The following is a 5,015-nucleotide window of genomic DNA, read 5'->3' as shown; positions in this document are numbered from 1 at the left end:
CTGACGCTCTTTCGCCCCCTCCCTCTCTCTCTTGCCCCGCCCTCTCTCTCACCCCCTCCCTGTCTCTCTCACCCTCTCCCTCTCTCTCTTACCACCTCCCTTTCTCCCTCTCTCGCCCGTCCCTCTCTCTCTCACCCCCTTTCCTCTCGCTCTCTCGCCCCCTCTCCCTCTCGAACAGCTCCCACTCTCTCGTACCCCTCGCACCCCCTCCTTTCCCTCTCTCTCTCTCGCCCCCCTCTCTCGCCCCCCACTCTCTCTCGTCCTCTCCCTCTCTCACTCTCACCCCCTCCCTCTCTCTCTAGCTCACACCCCTCCCTCTCTCTTACACTCACATCTCTCTCACCCCATCCTCTCTCTCTTGCCCCTCCCTCTCTGTCTCGCCGACCCTCCATCCCTCTCTTGACTCCTCCCACTATCTCACCCCCTCACCCCCTCTCTCTCGCCTCCTCCCTCACTCTCTCTCGCCCCCCTCTTTCTCTAGCCCCCTCCCTATTTCTCTTGCCCCTCCCTCTTTCTCTCGCCCCCTCCCTCTCTCCCTCGCCCCCTCCCTCTCTCTCTCGCCCTCCTCCCTTTCTCTCTCGCCCCCTCCCTTTCTCTCTCGGCCCCCGCCCAATCTCCCGGCCCCCGCCCGCTCTCTCGACCCACCTCCCTCTCTCTCGCCCCCTCTCTCTCTCTCGCCCCCTCTCTCTCTCTCTCCCCTCCCTCTTTCTCTCGCCCCCTCTGTCTTTCTCTCCCCCCCTCCAACTCTCTCCCAGCCCCCCTTCAACTCTCTCGCCAAACTCCCACTCACTCTCGCCCCCTCCCTCTCTCTCTCGCCCACCTCACTTTCTCTCTCGGCCCCTGCCCAATCTCTCGACCCAACTCCCTCTCTCCCGCCCCCACCTCCCTCTTCTCTCTCGCACCCTCCCTCTCTCTCTTGCCCCGCTCCCTCCCTCTCTCGCCACCTCTCTCTCCCCCTCCCTCCCTCTCTCTTGACCTCTCCCTCTCTCTCTCTTGTCCCCTCCCTCTCTCTCACCCCCTCCCTCTATCTCTCTTGCCCCCTCAGTCTCTCTCTCTCTCTCACCCCCTGTCTCTCGGTCTCTGACCCTACCCCTCTCTCTCATGCCCCTGCCCTCTCTCTCTCTCACCCGCTTCCTCTCTCTCTCACCCCCTCCCTCTCTCTCTCGCCCCTCCCTCTCTCTCTTGCCCCCTCCCTGTGTCTCTCGCGCCCGTCCCTCTCTCTCTCTCGCCCCCTCCATCTCTCTCTCAGTCCCCTCTATCCCGCGCCCCCCACTCTCTCACGACTCCTCCGACTCTCTATTGCCCCCCACTCTCTCTCGCACACTCCCTGTCTCTCGCCCCCTTTTTCTCTCTCTCTCTCGCTCACTCCCACTCTACCTCTCGCCCTCTCCAGCACTCTCTTGCCCCCTCTCTCTCTCTCACCCTCCCTTTCTTTCTTTAGCCCCCTCCCTCTCTCTCTCTCGCCCGTCCCCCTCCTTTACCCACTTTCCCCCTTCCATCTCTCTTTCACTCCCCCTCTCTGCCATCCCCCCTCACTCTCACGACCCCTCCGACTCTCTCGCACACCTCCCTCTCTTTCTCGCACCCTCCGTCTCTCTCTCTCGCCCCCTTTCTCACTCTCTCTTGCCCACTCCCACTCTACCTCTCGCCCTGCCCAGCACTGTCGCACCCTCTCTCTCTCTCGCAACTGCCCTTTCTCTCTATCGCCCCCTCCCACTCTCTCTCGCCCCCTCCCACTCTCTCTCGACCTCTCCCTCTCTCTCTCTTGTCCCCTCCCTCTCTCTCACCCCCTCCCTCTATCTCTCTTGCCCCCTCAGTCTCTCTCTCTCTCTCACCCCCTCTCTCTCTCTCTCGCCCCTCCCTCTCTCTCTTGCCCCCTCCTGTGTCTCTCGCGCCCGTCCCTCTCTCTCTCTCGCCCCCTCCATCTCTCTCTCAGTCCCCTCTATCCCGCGCCCCCCTCTCTCTCACGATTCCTCCGACTCTCTATTGCCCCCCACACTCTCTCGCACACTCCCTCTCTCTCGCCCCCTTTCTCTCTCTCTCTCGCTCACTCCCACTCTACCTCTCGCCCTCTCCAGCACTCTCTTGCCCCCTCTCTCTCTCTCACCCTCCCTTTCTTTCTTTCGCCCCCTCCCTCTCTCTCTCTCGCCCGTCCCCCTCCTTTACCCACTTTCCCCCCTCCATCTCTCTTTCACTCCCCCTCTCTGCCGTCCCCCCTCACTCTCACGACCCTTCCGACTCTCTCGCACACCTCCCTCTCTTTCTCGCACCCTCCGTCTCTCTCTCGCCCCCTTTCTCACTCTCGCTTGCCCACTCCCACTCTACCTCTCGCCCTGCCCAGCACTCTCGCACCCTCTCTCTCTCTCGCAACTGCCCTTTCCCTCTATCGCCCCCTCCCACTCTCTCTCGCCCCCTCCCACTCTCTATCGCCCTCTCCCACTCTCTCTCGCCCCCTCCCACTCTCTCTCGCCCCCTCTCCCTCTCGAACAGCTCCCACTCTCTCGTACCCCTCGCACCCCCTTCTTTCCCTCTCTCTCTCTCGCACCCCTCTCTCGCCCCCCACTCTCTCTCATCCTCTCCCTTTCAGTCTCGCCCCCACTCTCTCTCTCCCCTCCCACCCACTTCATTCGCTCTCTCTCCCGCCGCCTCCCTCTCTCACTCTCACCCCCTCCCACTCTCTCTAGCTCACACCCCTCCCTCTCTCTTACACTCACATCTCTCTCACCCCATCCTCTCTCTCTTGCCCCTCCCTCTCTGTCTCGCCGACCCTCCATCCCTCTCTTGACCCCTCCCACTCTCTCACCCCCTCCCCCTCTCTCTCGCCTCCTCCCTCACACTCTCTCGCCCCCCTTTCTCTAGCCCCCTCCCTATTTCTCTTGCCCCTCCCTCTTTCTCTCGCCCCCTCCCTCTCTCTCTCGCCCCCTCCCTCTCTCTCTCGCCCTCCTCCTTTTCTCTCTCGCCCCCTCCCTTTCTCTCTCGGCCCCCGCCCAATCTCCCGGCCCCGCCCGCTCTCTCGACCCACCTCCCTCTCTCTCGCACCCCTCTCTCTCTCTCGCCCCCCCCTCTCTCTCTCCCCCTCCCTCTTTCTCTCGCCCCCTCCGTCTTTCTCTCCGCCCCTCCAACTCTCTCCCAGCCCCCCTTCAACTCTCTCTCGCCAAACTCCCACTCACTCTCGCCCCCTCCCTCTCTCTCTCGCCCACCTCACTTTCTCTCTCGGCCCCTGCCCAATCTCTCGACCCACCTCCCTCTCTCCCGCCCCCACCTCCCTCTTCTCTCTCGCCCCCATCCCACTCTCTCTCTCGCCTCATCACCCTCTCTCTCGCATCCCTACCCCTCTCATTCGTGCCCCTCCCCCTCTCACTCTCGCCCCTTCCCTCTTTCTCTCTCACCTGCACCCCTCCCTTTCTTGTCCCTGCCCTTTTTCTCTCACCCCCTCCCTCTCCTTTTAGTCCCCTTCCTCTCCCTCTCGACCCCACCATCTCTCTCTCGCCCCCCTTCGTCTCTCTCTCTCTGTCTCTCCCTCATCCCCCTCTTTCTGTCTCTCTCTCTCTCTCTCTCTCTCTCTCTCTCTCTCTCTCGGCCGCTCCCTCTCTCACTCTCACCCCCTCCCTCTTTCTATCCTCCCTCCCTCTCTCTCGCCCCCATCCACTCTCTCTCGCCCCCTCACTCTCTCCCTCTCACCCCTTCTCTCTCTCTCGCCCCCTCCCTCTCCCTTTCTCTGTCTTGCCCCCTCCCTCTCTTTCTCGCACCCTCCCTTTCTCTCTCTTTCGCCCACCTCTCTCTCTCTTGCCCCACTTCCTCTCTTTCTTACCCTCTCTCTCACCCCTCCCTCTATCTCTCCCCCTCCCTCTCTCTCATGGACTCCCTCTCTCTCTCGCCCCTTTCTCTCCCTCTCGCCCCCTTCTTCTCTCTCTCACGCCCCTCCCCTCTCTCTCTCACCTCCTCCCTCTCTCTCTCGCCCATCTCCCTCGCTCTCTCACACAACCCCATTCTCTCTCTCCCTCTTCCACTCTTTCGCCCCCTCCCTTTCTCTCTCATACGCACCCCGTCCCTCTCTCTCACCACCCCATTTCTTTTCTCCTTCCCCCTCTCTCTCTCTCTCGCATCCTCCCTCTCTCTCTCTTGTCCCTCTCTCTCTCGCCCCCTCCCTCTCTCTCTCATTGCCCTCCCACTCTCTCACGCCCCCTCCCTCTCTCGTCCCACTCCCTCTCTCACTCGTCCCCCTCCGTCTCGCTCTCTCCCACGCCCCTCTCTCTCCCCCTCTCTCTCCCTCCCTCTCTCTCTCGCCCCCTCCATCTCACTCTCATCCCCCTCCCTCTCTCTCTCACTCCCTCTCCCTCTCTCGTCCCCCTCCCTCTCTCACTCGTCCCCCTCCGTCGCTCTCTCTCTCATCCCCCTCTTTCTCTCTCTCTCACCCTCTCTCTCTCGCCCGCTCTCTCTCTCTCACACACACACCCTCCCTCTTTTTCTCGCCCCCTCCCCCTCTCTCGTGCCCATCCACTCTCTCTCGCCCCCTCCCTCTCTCTCACCACGCTCCCTCACTCTCGCTCGCCTCATCCCTCACTGTCTTGCACCCTCCCTCTCTCTCACACCCCCATCTCTCACAACCCCTCCCTCTCTCTCTCGCCCCTCCCTTCACTCTCTTGCCCCCACCCTCTCTCTCTTACCTCTCCCCTCTCTCTCTAGCCCACCCTCTACCTCTCTCTTACACCACTATCTCTCTCGCCCCCTCCCTGTGTCTCTCTCGCCCCCTTCCTCTCCCTCTCGCCCCCTCCATCTCCCTCTCTCGCCCCCTCCCTCTCTCTCGCTCGCCTCATCCCTCACTGTCTTGCACACTCCCTCTCTCTCACACCTCCATCTCTCTCAACCCCTCCCTCTCTCTCTCGCTCCTCCCTTCACTCTCTTGCCCCCTTCCCTCTCTCTTACTTCTCCCCTCTCTCTCTAGCCCACCCTCTACCTCTCTCTTACACCACCATCTCTCTCGCCCCCTGCCTTTCTCTCTCACCACCTCCTTC

The sequence above is a fragment of the Hemiscyllium ocellatum genome, unplaced genomic scaffold (genome assembly GCF_020745735.1).
Source record: "Hemiscyllium ocellatum isolate sHemOce1 unplaced genomic scaffold, sHemOce1.pat.X.cur. scaffold_115_pat_ctg1, whole genome shotgun sequence".
Taxonomy (NCBI): domain Eukaryota; kingdom Metazoa; phylum Chordata; class Chondrichthyes; order Orectolobiformes; family Hemiscylliidae; genus Hemiscyllium; species Hemiscyllium ocellatum.
The sequence above is the reverse complement of the archived record's forward strand: the minus strand, read 5'-3'. Positions refer to the sequence as shown.